The sequence below is a fragment of the Bombina bombina genome, chromosome 2 (assembly GCF_027579735.1).
Source record: "Bombina bombina isolate aBomBom1 chromosome 2, aBomBom1.pri, whole genome shotgun sequence".
NCBI classification, from domain to species: domain Eukaryota; kingdom Metazoa; phylum Chordata; class Amphibia; order Anura; family Bombinatoridae; genus Bombina; species Bombina bombina.
In genome coordinates this window covers 1238566417-1238586413 of record NC_069500.1, presented here as the reverse complement: position 1 = coordinate 1238586413, position 19997 = coordinate 1238566417, and positions in this window count along the sequence as shown.

Sequence of the window (19997 nt, the reverse complement as noted above, 5' to 3'; positions counted from 1 at the left end):
ACCTTATTCCGCAAAGAAACTGACAGGAATTCTCTTTTACAGGCCACAAGCTGTCATCCTCCGGCCCAAAAGAATGCACTTCCCATCTCCCAGTTTAGTACGGAATAATAGTAATCCTGTCCAAGCCAAAGAACAACTTTTGGAAATGAAGACCAGGTTCCTACAACGTGGATATGGAGAACAACACCTAAATAATCACCTGCGGAAGTTTTGGGATTTATCACAAGATGAAGCCCTAATGGCTAATACCAATCAGGCAAATGTAGATAGGATGACATATTTAACTACCTATACGGTGGATAAGCAAGATCTTCCAGCAGTAATGAAGAAGGATTGGAATATAGTTCATTCAGATTCCAGTCTCCCTTTTACTAATATGGGACCTCCTAGAGTGAGTTTCAGAAAATCGAGATCCATACGGGACACTCTGGTAAAAGTGGATCCTCTAGAGTGTTACAGAAAACAGACATGGCTTAACCCCCCTAAGTGGGGCTGTTAAAAAAGTTTAGGTTGTACAACCTGTAATGGCCTCAGTACTACCAAATCCTTTGTACACCCACATACTAACAAAAAATATAGCATCAAACACAGGGTGACATGCACCACTGAATATGTTGTATACCTTATCCATTGTCCTTGTGGCCTTTACTATGTGGGCAAAACAATTGACAACCTACGAACCCGTATGGCCAATCATTGCACTGCCATTGCAAATAAGGAATCTGACCAGCCTCTGGCCAGGCATTTTGCATTGGCTGGCCATATGCTGTCAAATCTTAGGTATGTTATTATTGATCATGTCCCTAGATTAAACAGAGGAGGAGACAGACCCAAACTTCTTTTACAAAAAGAATCCAGGTGGATTTTTACCCTTAATACCTTGGCTCCAAAAGGGTTAAATGTAAATCTAGATTGGCACTGTTTCCTCTAATTGGGTTTTTATTCTATTCTATATGGTGATGTTATGTGTACCCCAGATTAGTCACCCTGATGTATTGGGATTTGTTGTTATTCTGATACTAATGCCTTTATTTCTTTTGTAGTCATTGGAAGTCACAATATGTTGTATTCATATATCTGTATAATGCTAAATAGCTTCTGTGCTATAGCTATATGTTTCAACGCAAATTATTGGCTTATGTATTGCATTATATAGCCTTGCTCTTAACATTATATTATTTAATGTTATTTTTCTGCCGTACTGGGGCGCGATCCGATATGCAGCGTAGTTTGCGGCGCAAGCGAGGGAACCCCCGCCGCCTGTAGTTTCAGCTCGCAACTCGAGCTATCCTATATACGGCGCCGTCAGATGCTAACGTGCCGTAAGTCTGACAAACCAGCGATGTCCAGAAATATGCGTAAGTACAAATTTCTGGAGTCGCCAGTGACTTACGGCACTTTAGAAACTGCCGGCGCCTGCAAAACCTGACTAAAGTTATAAAATCACCCGTACTGTCTAACACGCCTCCCAAACATAGCCCAACGCATCTAACCCTCTATCCGCTATCCCCCCTCACTATCCTAACAATAAAAAAAGTTATTAACCCCTAAACCGCCGCTCCCGGAACCCGCCGCCACCTAATAAAGTTATTAACCCCTAAACCGCCGCTCCCAGACCCCGCCGCCAGCTATATTAAATTTATAACCCCCTAATGTGAGCCCCTACCCCGCCGCCATCTACCTTACCTACCCCCTAAAGTGAGCCCCTACCCCGCCGCCATCTACCTTACCTACCCCCTAAAGTGAGCCCCTACCCCGCCGCCATCTATTTTAAAATTATTAACCCCTAATTTACTCCCCCTACACCGCCGCCACCTATATTAAATTATTTAACCCCTAATCAAATCCCCCTACCCCGCCGCCACCTATATTAAATTATTTAACCCCTAATCTAATTCCCCTACCCCGCCGCCACCTATATTAAATTAATTAACCCCTAATCTAATCCCCCTACCCCGCCACCACCTATATTAAATTATTTAACCCCTAATCTAATGCCCCTACCCCGCCGCCACCTATATTAAATTAATTAACCCCTAATCTAATCCCCCTACCCCGCCGCCAGCTATATTAAATTATTTAACCCCTAATCTAATCCCCCTACCCCACCGCCACCTATATTAAATTATTTAACCCCTAAAATACTAAACTATCCCTACCACTAAACCTAAGTCTAACCCTACAAATAGCCCTGAAAAGGGCTTTTTGCGTGGCATTACCCAAAAGTAAACTGCTCTATTGCCAGCCCTTAAAAGGGCTTTTTGCGGGGCATGCCCAAAAAAAAAACTGCTCTTTTACCAGCCCTTAAAAGAGCTTTTGGCGGGGCTTTGTCACAAAGTAAACTGCTCTTTTGCCTACAATCTAAATCCCCCTACACCGCCGCCACCTATAATAAATGTATTAACCCCTAATCTAATCCCCCTACACCGCTGCCACCTATATTAAACACATTAACCCCTAATCTAATCCCCCTACACCGCCGCCACCTATATTAAACACATTAAACCCTAATCTAATCCCCCTACACCGCCGCCAGCTATATTAACTATATTAACCCTAATTATATTAGGGTTAATATAGTTACTATCGTTATTATATTATATATATTAACTATATTAACCCTAATTATATTAGGGTTAATATAGTTAATATCGTTATTATATTATATATATATTAAGTATAATAACCCTATCTAACTCTAACATCCCTAACTAAACTCTTATTAAAATAAATCTAATATTAATATTATTAATGAAAATATTCCTATTTAAATCTAAATACTTACCTATAAAATAAACCCTAAGATAGCTACAATGTAATTAATAATTACATTGTAGCTATTTTAGGGTTTATATTTATTTTACAGGTAACTTGGTATTTATTTTAACTAGGTACAATAGCTATTAAATAGTTAATAACTATTTAATAGCTACCTAGTTAAAATAATTACCAATTTACCTGTAAAATAAATCCTAACCTAAATTACAAATACACCTACACTATCAATAAATTAAATAAACTACAAATATCTAAACTAAAATACAATTGAATAAACTAAACTAAATTACAAAAACAAAACAAAACACTAAATTACAAAAAATAAAAAAAAGATTACAAGATTTTTAAGTTTAATACACCTATTCTAAGCCCCCTAATAAAATAATAAAGCCCCCCAAAATAAAAAAAATTCCCTACCCTAGTCTAAATTTAAAAAGTTAGCTCTTTTACCTTACCAGCCCTTAAAAGGGCCTTTTGCGGGGCATGTCCCAAAGAAAACTGCTCTTTTGCCTGAAAAAAAAAACACAATACCACCCCCCAACATTACAACCCACCACCCACATACCCCAAATCTAACCCAAACCCCCCTTAAATAAACCTAACACTACCCCCCTGAAGATCTCCCTACCTTGTATTCACCCAGCCGGGTCGAACGCTTCATCCGATCCGGGCGATGTCATCAATCCAGCGGCAGTGAAGTCTTCTTCCATTGGCGATGTCTTCAAGCAAAGCGGCATCTTCAATCTTCTTTCTTCGCTCCTCCGCCGCGGAGCATCCATCCAGCATGACGACTTCCCGACGAATGAGGTTCCTTTAAATGACGTCATCCAAGATGACGTCCATCGAATTCCGATTGGCTGATAGGATTCTATCAGCCAATCGGAATTAAGGTAGAAAAATCTGATTGGCTGATTGAATCAGCCAATCAGATTCAAGTTCAATCCGATTGGCTGAACCAATCAGACAATCGGATTTTTCTACCTTAATTCCGATTGGCTGATAGAATCCTATCAGCCAATCGGAATTCGACGGACGCCATCTTGGATGACGTCATTTAAAGGAACCTCATTCGTCGGGAAGTCGTCGTGCCGGATGGATGCTCCGCGGCGGAGGAGCGAAGAAAGAAGATTGAAGATGCCGCTTTGCTTGAACACATCGCCGATGGAAGAAGACTTCACTGCCGCTGGATTGATGACATCGCCCGGATCGGATGAAGCGTTCGGCCCGGCTGGGTGAATACAAGGTAGGGAGATCTTCAGGGGGGTAGTGTTAGGTTTATTTAAGGGGGGTTTGGGTTAGATTAGGGGTATGTGGGTGGTAATGTTGGGGGGTGGTATTGTGTTTTTTTTTCAGGCAAAAGAGCAGTTTTCTTTGGGGCATGCCCCGCAAAAGGCCCTTTTAAGGGCTGGTAAGGTAAAAGAGCTAACTTTTTTAATGTAGAATAGGGTAGGGAATTTTTTTATTTTGGGGGGCTTTATTATTTTATTAGGAGGATTAGAATAGGTGTAATTAGCTTAAAAATCTTGTAATCTTTTTTTATTTTTTGTAATTTAATGTTTGTTTGTTTTTTGTAATTTAGTTTAGTTTATTTAATTGTATTTTAGTTTAGATATTTGTAGTTTATTTAATTTATTGATAGTGTAGGTGTATTTGTAACTTAGGTTAGGATTTATTTTACAGGTAAATTGGTAATTATTTTAACTAGGTAGCTATTAAATATTTATTAACTATTTAATAGCTATTGTACCTAGTTAAAATAACTATATATATATAAAATACCAAGTTACCTGTAAAATAAATATAAACCCTAAAATAGCTACAATGTAATTATTAATTACATTGTAGCTATCTTAGGGTTTATTTTATAGGTAAGTATTTAGATTTAAATAGGAATATTTTCATTAATAATATTAATATTAGATTTATTTTAATAAGAGTTTAGTTAGGGATGTTAGAGTTAGATAGGGTTATTATACTTAATATATATATAATATAATAACGATATTAACTATATTAACCCTAATATAATTAGGGTTAATATAGTTAATATATATAATATAATAACGATATTAACTATATTAACCCTAATATAATTAGGGCTAATATAGTTAATATATATAATATAATAACGATATTAACTATATTAACCCTAATATAATTAGAGTTAATATAGTTAATATATATAATATAATAACTATATTAACCCTAATATAATTAGGGTTAATATAGTTAATATAGCTGGTGGCGGTGTAGGGGGATTAGATTAGGGGTTAATGTGTTTAATATAGGTGGCGGCGGTGTAGGGGGATTAGATTAGGGGTTAATACATTTATTATAGGTGGCAGCGGTGTAGGGGGATTTAGATTGTAGGCAAAAGAGCAGTTTACTTTGTGACAAAGCCCCGCCAAAAGCCCTTTTAAGGGCTGGTAAAAGAGCAGTTTTCTTTGGGGCATGCCCCGCAAAAAGCCCTTTTAAGGGCTGGCAATAGAGCAGTTTACTTTGGGGTAATGCCACGCAAAAAGCCCTTTTCAGGGCTATTTGTAGGGTTAGACTTTAGTGGTAGGGATAGTTTAGTATTTTAGGGGTTAAATAATTTAATATAGCTGGCGGCGGGGTAGGGGGATTAGATTAGGGGTTAATTAATTTAATATAGGTGGCGGCGGGGTAGGGGGATTAGATTAAGGGTTAAATAATTTAATATAGCTGGCAGCGGGGTAGGGGGATTAAATTAGGGGTTAATTAATTTAATATAGGTGGCGGCGGGGTAGGAGCTCACTTTAGGGGGTAGGTAAGGTAGATGGCGGCGGTGTAAGGGGCTCACTTTAGTGAGTAGGTAAGGTAGATGGTGGCGGTGTAAGGGGCTCACTTTAGGGGGTAGTTTAATATAGTTGGCGATGGTGTAGGGGGATCACATTAGGGGGTAGTTAATGTAGGTGGCGGTGGGGTCCGGGAGCAGCGGTTTAGGGGTTAAATATTTTATTAGGGATTGCGGCGGGGGATCGCGGTTGACAGGTAGATAGACATTGCGCATGCGTTAGGTGTTAGGTTTATTTTGTAGCTAGTTTAGGGAGTTACGGGGCTCCAATAGAAAGAGCAAGGCTTACTATGGCTGCTTTTTGTGGCGAGGTGAAAATGGAGTAAGATTTCTCCATTTTCGCCACGTAAGTCCTTACGCTGTATATTGGATACCAAACTGCGCGGGTTTGGTATACCTGCCTTTGGCCCAAAAAACTACGGGCGACGGCAGAAATATACGAGCGTAACTTCTAGGTTACGCCGTATATAGGATACCAAACCAGCGCAAAATTCAGCGTTGCCGGCATTTGCGGGCGACGCTGCATATTGGATCGGGCCCCAGATTCTTAATAGGCAGCGTTTTCCGGTTCCCATAGCAACCTTTGGCTCTGTGTTTCAGTGCAAATGGGCGGCCTTGCTAGTTCCGGTATTCTCGCTGAGGGTAGTAGAGGGACGTGACTTTCGGTTGCCATGGCAACCACCGGACCTGCGCAGTGGTGCAGGTAGGACGCCATGGCCATTTCCGGTTTTGTCGCTGGCACTTGGTGGAGGGTAAGTCTATTTATTTCACTTACTGGTTTGTTTTTACAAGGTTTTGTAGTTGTATTAAAACATAATAAGGGAGACTGACCATCTCCCATTGGTTAAAGCACCCCACCCAAGCTCAGGTGTGCTCATGACAGTGTAATAGAGTTGTGAATATTAAGCCAGGGAGTCTCATTCTATTATGAAGAGTAAAAGCAGGAATGATTCAGCCCACTGTGGCAAAGGAATATAGTGTTAGGACCGGTCTATATTGGGGCACCTTCTAAGTGGTGACTGGCTAAGCAAAATATGGCCATATTGTGTGACTAAGATCCCAATTTTATTTAAAAAGAATAGTTGTCTCTTGATGTTGTTTGCAGGCAATTTTTTGCAGCAGAATGTGTTGTGCGTTTGAAAATGGATGTGCGCCAATACCATTTTGTTTGTGTGTGTATATATATATATATATATATATATATATATATATATACAAATGCAACTTAAAAAGAAAGGATTGAACATATATCTAAGTCAATCAAAGCGGGACACTGGCTGCACCAAAGGTCTTTCAAAAGCTTTTATTATCATGAGACTCAAACAGTTTTAACAGGCTGTCTACCCTCCACGCTATTCCTAAAACCGTGCAACTACAACCTAATGAATTACATAAACATTAGAACAAGCCGGCCGGCTGACAAGCCAAAATGCAGCAGTAACAAAATATTACAGCTGTGATGTTATTCGACCATAAAAATATGAACTGTGTGTCAAAGTTGACTTCCATATAGTCCATTTAAATTTACACGGGGCCCCAGAAATTGCAAGTGTCCTACTTGTTAAAGGATATTAAAAGTCCAGGCACTTAGTGTTTAGAACACGCTCTGGTAAGTGTAATTCCTTCAGGTATCAATGCAATATGGTAACACCTTTCTGCTGTGCTCATTCATGCTGTGCATATGACTGGCTCCATCGGCAACTGAATCATTAGAATAAACAACGCACTATGTACCATGGCAGGACAGACCAGGCCGTCCACCGCAAGACTATCCAGCCTTATAAACAAATAATCTCAGCTGTACCTGCTTTCCAGTTGGATCAACCTGAAATGTTCATTGTTTGCTTTCGGCTTCTTCACTTGCTCACCGCCATGTACGCTTCAGCGTTGTTATCCGAATTCAAATTTCGCTGGCTTGTTCACAGCTGTTCACCTCCTGTGCATGCTCAATCATGATGCGTTTCTCACCTCCCACATAGGGCTGAGTGTCGGGGCCTCATCAGATGTATTGATTGAGGGGTGTGTATAAGCTTTTATACTCTCATTGGCTCAAAAGTCCACCCCTTTAACAGCATTCGCTTACTTGACAGCTGATTTACAACAACTCTTATTCACTACGGTTTGAAATTGCACAGTGTCGGAACTGATCATTACTATATACACTATTTTTAATTACCACATCATGGCTTTCATATGCATAGAATTGTCTTGCAGCTTCACATTAGAGAATCGATATTAAAAACATTGTTTGTTATTTGAACTTAGCTCATTTAGATAATCTGGTTAAGAACACTCTTTTTTACAGACCAGACCACATAAATCTAGACTTTCCTCTAGGAAACATAAATCTTTACTCTTTTGATAACCATAGTAGTAAATATATTACACATCTTATATCAACATAAGTATTAAGGTTTATCATCATGTCGACATATATCTTAACGATATGTATTTGGAAATGTTGTAAGATGTGTTGCTAAACCTACATTCTGAAAACACATTTCATTCTCAAATTACTTAGAGGGGCCTACATCATAGCCCTTATCACAATAAGACTAATGGGCGTGATGCACATCTTGTATCGCTGTGGATGTAAAGATATCTTATCTATATGACAGTGTGATCCTGTGCGCTTCTAGCAACATACATTTAAAGGGATTTTTTTACGTCAAGAGATAGTTATCACAGAAAACATGCATACTCTATCTTTTCATTTAGGCCCATTGGGCTTAATGTGTTTAATCTAAAGATCCACCTTGATTCATGCTGCAAAATGATTCTATCAAGATGACCTCCTCGCTTATTTTGTTTTAAGCACTCAATGCCCATAATTTGCAGTTTGTTGTGATCTGAGTTATGAAAAGACTTAAAATGTATATATATACATATATCTTTCACAACTGAACCAGCACACTGCAAACCTATCAAGCTAACCCTGCTACATACTGTATACTTCCCTAATTGGCTTTAACAGATAAGAACTACAAAGCAAAAATAATGTATATTAAAAATATGACAGTGCCTAGCCTGGTCAGCTGCAGGCTGCAGCTCATTTTGGCTCGTCCCAATCAGGCACGTTGTGGGTGGAATTTCACTACTTTCTAACAAATTTCAAAATGTTCTAAATTTTGCTGGCCCCCAAAGTCATGTGACAGCCATCAGCCAATCACGGACTCATATATGTATACACTGTGAACTCTTACACATGCTCAGTAGGAGCTGGTGCCTCATAAAAAGACTGTACACAATTTCATAATGGAAGTCTCTTAATACTACATGCTCCATCTAAATCATCAAATTTTAACTTTAGTAGCCCTTTAGTTTTAAAATTGTTTATACTTGGCTGATTTCTTATTCTATAGTAAGACAACACAAATATCTTGTAATTAGTAGGTGTTTACTGTCCATTTAAAAGTATGCAAAGGTCATATTTCTTACAATTACAGTGTTCTTATTATTTCAGGACTAGTGAATAATAATAAAAAAAAAGTAAAATGCTTAGAATAGGCTCTTAGCCACTTTACAAATGGATCAGAAGTAATGTGTGCAGTTAAGTGTAAGAAAAAAAAGTATGGGTCCTATATATTATGCTAAACTCGACTACAAATATTTACCAAGGTTACAAGTTGTGCACTAAACCCGGTGCGTAAATAACGCAAAAGATTTAGTGGTATCGCACTCTCCATAGCGCTGCCGTTACAAGTTACAGAAGAACCATAATTTGTTGTGCGATATGGTGCGACAAGCTCCATACCGCACAAAAGCCAAGGCCTGACTTGACGTGTTCGTGCACATTTTCACCCATAGACATCAATGGAGAAAAAGTGTTAGAAAAAAACTAAAACCTGCGATTGCGGAATGACGATCGCTATAACGCATTCCTCATTGATGTCTATGGAGACAAGAAGGTTATGTATAAACCTAACCCTAACACCCCTAATCTGCCGCCCCCAACATCGCCGACACTAAATAAAGTTATTAACCCCTAATCTGCCGCCCACGACATTGCCGACACTAAATAAAGTTATTAACCCCTAATCCACCACCCACAACATCGCCAACATTAAATAAAGTTATTAACCCCTAAACTGCCGTTCCGAGATCACCGAAACTAAATAAACCTATTAACCCCTAAATTGTACCCCCCAACATCGCCAACACTAAATAAACCTATTAACCGCAAAACCACCGCCCCCAACATTGCCAACACTAAATAAACCTATTAACTCCTAAACCGCTGGCCCCCACATCGCAATTACTATAATAAACCTATTTACCCCTAAACCACCAGTCCCCACATCGCAAACTCTATCATAAACCTATTAACCCCTAAACCGCCAGCCCCCCACATCACAACTACTATTATAAACCTATTAACCTCTAAACCGCGGCCCCCCACATCATAACTACTATAATAAACCTATTAACCCCTAAACCTCCGGCCCTATAATAAACCTATTAACCCCTAAATCGCTGGACCACCCATTGCAAATACTAAAATAAACCTATTAACCCCTGAACTGCCGCCCCCCCCCCCCACATCGTGACACACTAAATTAAAATATTAACCCCTAAACCTAACACCCCCTAACTTTAAATTAAAGTTACAATATACTAACTGCCTTAAAATTAAAAAATCCTAACACTACGAAAAAATTTAAAAAATCTAACATTGCAGAAAAGAAATTATCCAAAATAATAAAAATTTAACCTAAGGTCACAGCGCAATTACTAGCTCTTTTCATTCATTTTTTATCACCCTCATTTAAGTGTTTTTTGATTTTCACTGTGTTGGAATCTATTGAATTTGTGATTTCAATAAACTCACCCCTTGTTTGAAGCCCGAGTTCGCTGGATCTCTTTTTTTGCTTGGAAATATCCTAATTTAATACCTTATCTAATTTGTACAGCCAATAGGATTTAAGCAGCTCTCATTCAAATCAGCCAATAGCATTCAATCTTCAGTGTGCGGTGGAGATCGCATGAAGAAGAGGCTCCGTGCTGGATGTCGTCGTTGCCGCCGCCGGTCCTGCTCAGCTCCGTGCCGCCACAGCTCCGTGCCACCGGGAATCAGTTAGAAGATGCCCCCGCGATGGATGAAGATGTGAACCTGGATGAAAACTTGTCGCCGCCTGGATGAAGATGGATGTCCGGGCTTCAGAAACTTTGAGTACATTTTTGGGGGTTAGTGTTAGGGGTTTTTTTTAACTTTTTTGGGTGGGTTTTTAGATTAGGGATTTTTTTATTTTTTAATGGGCAATGCCCATACAAATGCCCCTTTAGGGGCAATGGGTATCTTAGATTTTTTTTAGACTTATTTTTTGTTTATTTTAGTTTTTTAAAATAGTAATGTTAGGTTAATTTATAGTTTAAAAGGTTTTTTTATTTCACAGGTAAGTTTTTATTTATTTTAAGGTAGTTAGTATATTGCAACTTTAATTTAAAGTTAGGGGTGTTAGGTTTAGGGGTTAATAGTTTAATTTAGTGTGTCGCAATGTGGGGGGGGTGGTTTAGGGGTTAATGGGTTTATTATAGTAGTTGTGATGTGGGGGCCGGTGGTTTAGGGGTTAATAGGTTTATTTAGGGTTGGCGATGTGGGGGGTCAGTGGTTTAGGGGTTAATACTTTATTTTAGTGTTGGCTATGTGGGGGTGGCAGATTAGGGGTTAATAAGTTTAATAAAGTATTTGCAATGCAGGGGAAAGGCGGTTTAGGGGTTAATAGTGTAGTTTATGGGTGTTAGTGTACTTTGTAACATTTTTGTTATGAGTTTTTGTTTTGCAAAATCCATAACTATTGGTCTCTGATCACGGAATGGATCGTGGCGGTTTAAGCTAGAACGCTAGCGTTATAGTCAGACCAAATAACTTGTAATACAGGAGCAATGAAAATTCCACACTCAAAATCCATTTTTTGAGTGCGGAATGGAGAGTTGCGGTACAGACTAAAACGCTTGCAGTATAGCTGTACCGCCGCAATTTGTAATACGGGAGACCTGCCATTCCGGGCGCAAACGCCAATTTTTCAGTGGTATAGCCGTATTGCAAAACTTGTAATTTTGCCCATTGTTTCTAACAGTAGATATGAGAATATGTGAATTGTTCAGCATTTTATTCTCTTTACTAAATAGTTTAATTTCACAAATATATAAAGAGTTAGTAAATCATAATCCTGAAATACACTTTTCTGTACTAATGTATTCAAAGCGACCATTGAAAATAAGAAAAGTAGATTAAGCTTTAAGTTTTAATGTAATTTTAATATGGATTAAATTTAACATTTGCTTATATAACATTATATCTTTATAATAAAAGCCTAAATATCTCTAGAGTAGACATTTAATAACACAGGATAGAAAAAGACAGTTCCGCGGTTGCCTGAATTGTATGCGTTCCACTCTGCTTATTAAGTATAGCTGTGTTATTATTCTTGACCTTAGTAAATTGCAATAAACCTTATTACGATGACTAAAGTAGAAATTGTCAAAACCGTGAAATTGAGCAGTCAATGGAAATATTATTGTTGTAATTTATATAGTGTGTCGCAATTCTATACAAACAGCATTTTCACAGAGGAAATTATGTATTAAAGTGGACAGTGCATTGGCAAAACCTTTAGACTAATATAACTAACTCTAACACCTACTCTTGAGTGGGTTTTATTGATATTTTAAGAAACCAGTCTTTAACATTTCATTGTTACCAGGAAACATTATATAATTTTTACTTCATTACAAAGATGGTTTTAAACGTAATATCAGATAATTGTAAGAAAATACTTAAAGGGACAGTCTACACCAGAATTTGCATTGTTTTAAAATATAGATAAACCCTTTTATTACCCATTTTCCCAGTTTTGCATAACCAACACAGTTATATTAATATACTTTTAACCTCTGTGATTATCTTGTATCTAAGCCTCTGTAAACTGCCCCTTTATTTCAGTTCTTTTGACAGACTTGCAGTTTAGCCAATCAGTGCCTGCTCCCAGATAACTTCATGTGCACGAGCACAGTGTTATCTATATGAAATACATGAACTAACACCCTCTAGTGGTGAAAAACTGTTAAAATGCATTCTGAAAAGAGGTGGCCTTAAAGGTCTAAGAAATTAGCATATGAACCTCCTAGGTTCAGCTTTCAACTAAGAATACCAAGAGAACAAAGCAAAATTGGTGATAAAAGTAAATTGGAAAATTGTTTAAAATTACATGCTCTATCTGAATCATGAAAGTTTATTTTGGCCTAGACTGTCCCTTTAAACATAATTTTTGCCTTGAATTGGAAAATATCTTTTTACCGGAAGTGCACAGAAATAGAACTACATTTTTGACCCAGGAGACATTGGAAATCTAGGAGTTAATAAAACACCTAGGGGGCAATGACAACAAGGGTTAACCAACCCTACACCAGTCACTTGTTTGGCACAGAAAGGGTTAACAGGTCCTTTTCACCTTAATCAATTTGTCACAGTCTAGCCACTTCAGGAAAGCCTGTGACCTAGTTCAGTGGGTGCAAGGGTTAACAAACACTCTAGTCTGTTCTAGACCTAGGAAAAAAATCCCCTTTAATGCTACCCACACTAAACTTCCACCACTTAAGAATTATTATATGGGCAATCTTAAGGAAAACCAAGACTAACAAATTAAAAACCCAGAATACAATTTAGCAAAAATTTAGCTAAAGAAAAACACAGTATTAATATTAACAGTCTCTTTCAGAAATGTGGTTCAAATATTAGACAAAGGCAAAACTTAATAAAGGAACATTTATTATGAGCAAAAAAACAAGTCACAGTGCCCTGATAAAAAAAAAAAACAGTTCACAGACAATTTACACACAAGCAAACCGTTTTTAAAATAAAAAGAATTGACAGAATCCTGTAACTTTACCCAAAGTCCTATAGTATTCTGTTTCCAAGTTAATGGAAATAATAAATGGCCAGATACACTGTTATGCACAATTTCCCATGTAAAATGTCACAACTACATGACAAAATCATCTCAGGTTCCTAAGCCAGACTTTCTGGGTTAAAGGGGGTGAGATAGTCTTCCACCAGCATTTACAATCTTACATTCTAAAGTAGAGCAAATCCTGAATTTATTCCAGTAACATAACATTTCCCAGATACACTTACGTCCCCTGCCAGCTAGCCCAATACAGTTGTTAGGCTGCAGGGAACATTTTTATATCAAATATATGACATGGTTGCCATATTTCTATCATCCAGTGTCATATTTGTAATATAATCATGTTTCAAGATATATTAGAGTCACCTCTGATTAACTTCAGCTCTCTCTGGGTAGAGGCCACTGTTTTTTATCATATGTCTGTCAACGTTCCTGTCACGCCGCGCCGCTCTAGCCATTGCTAGGGGTGCAGCGTCTCCTTCCCTGTTCGTTGCCGGGGCTGTGTCGGGTCCGGATTCCTCTGGCGCGAATCCTGCGCCTATGTAAGTCGCTCAATAACGATCTATCACTGCCCAAATATAGGTGTTACTTTGTGTGCTCCTGGGTGTGATAGATCATTACTACTGTATTGCATTTATGTGTTTAAACCCTGCCTGTCTGACTACTCTGTCTGTTATACCCCTGAATTGCTGGATTGATAGTCTGCTGCTGAACTCTGCCTGTCTGACTACTCTGCCTGTTTAACCCCTAAATTGCTGGATTGATATACTGCTGCTGAACCCTGCCTATCTGACTACTCTGCCTCTTTGTTGCCTGGCCATTCTAGTGGTGTGCCCTTGGACTGCTTTACTGTTGCTAAATCCTGCCTGTCTGACCATTCTAGTGATTTGCCTTGGACTGCTCTGCCATTGCCGCTGGGAAATGTCCTGCCTGTGGTGAGTGCCGTCCTCCTCCTCCTAACTTTCTCTGCTCTGGGATATTCCCTATCATTCCGGCTCAACGCCGGGATAACAAGACTACTGGCCGAGTTCGGTCTGATAGAGGAGTATCCCACAAACATTACATTATTCTTGGGCCATGGAGCCAGATGAGGTGGCATGAGCTGTTTATCTTCAGGGACAGATGTTGGTAACCCATACCACACAATTGCAAAATATGGATTCCAAGCTAGAGGTTATTACCACTCAACTCTCCTTACTAGTTACAGCGAGGAATACCACTCCTGTTTCACCGCCAGTGCCTACTCCTAGTACTGTGACTTCTTCCTCTGCTTCTGGAAGTATACCCTGGATTCCTTTGCCTGACAAGTATGAAGGTACTACTGATTGCAGGGGTTTTCTTAACCAATGCAGGCTGCATCTCCGCAATGATCCTCACACCTTTCAGTCTCACCACTCAAGGGTCACTTTTTATCATTTCCCTACTGAAAGACAAGGTCCTAGCCTGGGTCTCTCCCCTTTTGGAACAGAACGCTCCACTCCTGCATGATGCTGATGATTTCATTTCTGCATTATCTTCTGTCTTTGTGACTTCTGGCCGTACCTCTGCTGCAGAATTTTCTCTCCTGGACCTCCGCCAGGGCAATAGAACTGTGGCACAATTTGCCATCGAGTTTCACACCTTGGCACTTGAAACCACTTGGGATGGCAGTGCTCTCAAGGCAGCCTTTAGGAGGGGTCTGCATGAACGCAGCAAAGATAAACTCACTTATCGTGATTTCCTACCCTCCCGTCCTCCTATTCATCCGGTTTCAGCAGTATCCTCTACCCCCCCAGCAGCTCCAGTTACCTCAGTGGAGGAACCCATGGATCTCTCCTCCTTCAAACCTTCAGACTCTGAAAGACAGAGAAGAAGGAGATTGAGACTATGATTTTATTATGGGTCCAACACCCACCAACTAAAGGACTGTGACATTCGGCCGGGAAAAGTCAATGCTTAGGGGATAACACAGGGGTACCTCTAAGCATGATCTCTACTAAATAACCTCTCTCCTCTCTGATCCTGGTACCTGTTACCCTTACCTTCCTTTAGAATACTGTCCACACTCAAGCCTTCATTGATTCAGGGGCAGCTGGAAACTTCCTGGATCACAGTTTCATGATTCAAGCTGGTTTGCCTCTTTTGCAGAAAAGACACTGTCTCAAGATAACTAGTATGGATGGCACCCCCCTTGGTTGAGGGTTGATCCATTTTGAGTCAGCACCCCTAACCCTGACTGTGGAAGTCCTTCATACCGAACAGCTGCAGTTCGAGGTCATTCATTCCCCAGCACAGCCTGTCATCCTTGGTCTTCCTTGGCTTCAGGGACACAATCCAGTTCGACTGGGCTGAAAGACACCTGGCCTCCTGGGGTACCTCCTGTTTCCACTCCTGCCTTGCTAAAGTCACTCCTCTGCTCTGCATCCCCATAGCTAGTATACACACTCCTCCAAACCTTCCTTCAGTATATGCTGACTTTGCAGATGTATTTGAGAAAAAAGCAGCCGACGTGCTGCCACTCCACCGTCCTTATGACTGCAAGATTGATCTCTTTCCTGGAGCCCCACTTCCTTAAGGGAGGACTTATCCACTTTCCAAAGCTGAAACCAAATCCATGAAGGAGTACATTATCTCTGTATCTTATGCCTCGTTATCTCTATAAGATGTCTAGTGGCCTTGCTTGGTGCTGGGCGATGCAGTTATACTTATATCTAACATTCCCTGGGTATGAGAATTACTCCTTTTTACCCAATTATATTTAATAAGCTTCTTTTGTTTCCAAGCAATACCGTGTAACATGATGTAGCTATGAGTACATAATTGTTTAACCCTATATGCTGTAACCACTGCCTATAAAAGTTTTGTGCACCTTTTAATAAACAGAACAGTGATTAGACCTTTCTTGCTGTGTGTCTGATTTCTGTTCCCGATATATCTCATCAGGTAACCCATTTAGTTCCAGATGAAGGTGTAGAATATGGCTTAGTGCTAACTGACACTCCCCCCCTGAAAATAACACCTAACAGTAGCCAAGCTAGAAAAGTGTGAGTTTGATCAAGTTCAGATCCAATTCCTTGGTTATGTAATCTTGAAAGAAGGTTTTGCCATGGATCCAGGTTCTGGGGGTTCTCCTATTATTACTGCATGCTTATAAAGAACTTTTCAGTTGCTCCTCTCACTGAACTGACAAAACGGAACAAAGACTGTAAACATTGGCCTCCTGAAGCCATAAATGCCTTCTCTTGTCTGAAAAAGGCTTTCTGTTCTGCTCCTGTGCTCCCCCATCCTGATCCTGACCTAGTTCACTTAAGAGATTGATGCCTCCGAGATAGGGGCTGGAGCAGTTCTAACCCAAAGGGATCCTTTGACCTCCAAGTCACACCCTGTAGCCTTTTTCTCTAAACACTTTACTCCTGCTGAGAGGAATTACGATATGGGTAATTGAGAACTCTTAGACATTAAGTTGGCTTTGACAGAATGGTGTCATTGGTTAGCGGGCACCGCCAATCCCATTCAGATTCTCACTGACCACAACAATCTGACTTACCTAGAGATTGCTCATCGCCTCAATCCTTGACAGGCCAGGTGGCCTCGCTTTAACTTTGTGGTCTCTTATCTTCCTTGGACCAAGAACAAGAAGGTGGACACCATTTCCCATCAGTTCCCTCACTCAAGTGACTCCTCTGAAGCTCCTATTGAACACATCTTACCTCCCTCCTGTGTGGTTGCTCAACTATATACCAAAGATTGCAATGTGCCCAGTCTAGTAAACCTCCTGGAGCCTCCGTGGCCTCTGATATCCTCTTTGTACCTCTGAACCTATGCACTCCTGTGCTATCCTGGGCTCATGATAGTAAACTCTCAGGACATCCTGGTTTGACTAGGACTTTTAAGTGTCTTTCCCAACACGTATGGTGGCCTACTATGAAGTCTGACGCTCAGGATTATGTGAAAGCCTGCACAACTTGTGCTGCCAACAAAATTCCCCGATCCTTGCCTCCTGGCTTGCTCCAACCATTGTCCATTCCCAAACAACCATGGACATACATAAAAATGGACTTCATTGTGGACCTTCCTCCTTCTGACCACCATACAGCTATCTGGGTTGTGGTGAATCACTTTTCCAGACTGGCTCATTTTGTATCCCTAACCAAACTGCCTTCTGCCCAAGAAATATTGTCTCTTTTTCTCTTGCATGTGGTACGACTTCATAGCATTCCTGTGAATATTGTTTCCGACAGAGGTCCACAGTTCATCTCTACCTTTTGGAGAGCCTTTTGTAAGTTGATTGGAACCACTGTTTCCTTGTCTTCTGGCTACCATCCTCAGACCAATGGACTAACTGAGAGAGTAAACCAGGATCTTGAAGCCTACCTTAGAGCCTTTTTCAACGCTTGCCATACCAACTAGTCTGAGTTGTTACTCAGACCAGTTGGTATGAAACACTCTGAGCTGGCAAGAAACACTCATTGGCACTCTTCTCTCCATTTCAAGTCGTGTCTTCCCTCTTTCTGCTCAGTACACTGGGTTCTTGCTGCAGACCAACACATCACTGGACTCACCACTCATTGGAAACGTATTTGCTCTCAGCTACATTCAAATGTTTCTAGATATAAAAATTTTGCTGATCGTCATAGAGCTTCTGTACGTGCCATCCCAGTGGGTGAACATGTTTGGGTCTCTACTCAACATATTTGTCTACGTCAACCCTGTAACAAATTGGGGCCTAGGTTTATCGGCCCTTACAAGGTCCTAAAAAGACTGTCTCCTGTTGCCTACAAAGTGGCCTTACCCAAGACCCTGCGCATACACCCAGTCTTCCACATCTCACTACTCAAGCCTTACATTAAGAATAGATATACCCGGCTCCAAGCTCCTCCTCCTCCACTCCTAGTCCATGGTGACCCTGAATATGAGGTAGCTAAGATCTTGGACTCCAGATACAGGCACAGACAACTGCAGTATCTGATACACTGGAAGGGTTACTCTGTGGCAGATCGTTCCTGGGTTACTGCCCGTGATGTGCATGCTCCATCTTTGGTCTCCAGGTTCCATGCTGCTCATCCTTTGAGGCCAGCTCTGGCTCCTGGAGAGAACCCTTGAGAAGGGGGTTATGTCATGCCTCGCCACTCTAGCCGCTGCTAGGGGCATGGCGTCTCCTTCCCTGCTCGTTGCCAGGGGCTGTGTCGGGTCCGGATGCGTGCAGTGCTGACGTCATCACCGCACGCTACTCTCTTTTCAGATACCAGTCCGGATTCCTCTGGCGCGAATTCTGTGCCTATGTAAGTCGCTCAATGATGATCTATCACTGCCCAAATATAGGTGTTATTTTGTGTGCTCCTGGGTGTGATAGATCGTTACTACTGTATTGCCTTTATGTGTTTGAACCCTGCCTGTCTGACTACTCTGCCTGTTATACCCCTGAATTGCTGGATTGATATTCTGCTGCTGTACTCGGCCTGTCTGACTACTCTGCCTGTTTAGCCCCTAAATTACTGGATTGATATACTGCTGCTTAACCCTGCCTGTCTGACTTCTCTGCCTGTTTAACCCCTCTTGTTCTGGATTGCCTCTTTGTTGCCGAACCCTGCCTGCCTGACCATTCTAGTGGTGTGCCCTTGGACTACTTTACTGTTGCCAAATCCTGCCTGTCTGACCATTCTAGTGATTTGCCTTGGACTGCTCTGCCATTGCAGCTGGGGACTGTCCTGCCTGTGGTGAGTGCTGCCTTACTAATTTTACTAACTTTCTCTGCTCTGGGATATTCCCTATCATTCCGGCTCGACACCGGGATAACAAGACTACTGGCCAAGTTAGGTCTGGTAGAGGAGTATCCCATGAGCATTAGTTTCGGTATCATAAAAAATCACTCTCTATGCACAGACCTAACTACCCCCTGTATCCTGTTGAACCAGGCACAGATAAAAGCCAGTGGTCTCATAAATCTGATTATTCTTGACATTTATGATACAATGTATACAGTGTTGTGAATAGCAGAGAAGAAAAGCATAGGAAAATGTATCCCTGACATGCTAAAATCATGAGGTTTTCATGACAGAGTCAATCACAATCTATCAGTGATTTTTCTAAAAATGTTTTTGCTTTTCACTGAATTGGTTGGCAAGTTTTCCAACTGATCACAATGCAAAATGGATCTGTGCGCCAAAAGCCTGCAGCAGTGAATGCCTTTACAACAGAAAAGTTCACAAAAAAGGTATTTTCGTGTGATAAGAACTTGCTTTCGGGATAGTAACTGGGAGGTCACTCGAAACTGACAAATGCTCATTTACATGTATGAGACTAACATATTACAAACTGAATCCATCCTCATCACTGCTAAACCATCTGAATGCCATTTGTACCTTGGTATGATGAGCATACTGGACACGATAGCTCGATTGCTATATTGTCACCTTTTCAAACTTGACAAATATTGTTTTTTATAATATTTACATTTATTGATTATAAAAGCAACATCTCCGGTTTGGAATGATCTGAAAACAAGATAGAGACTACAA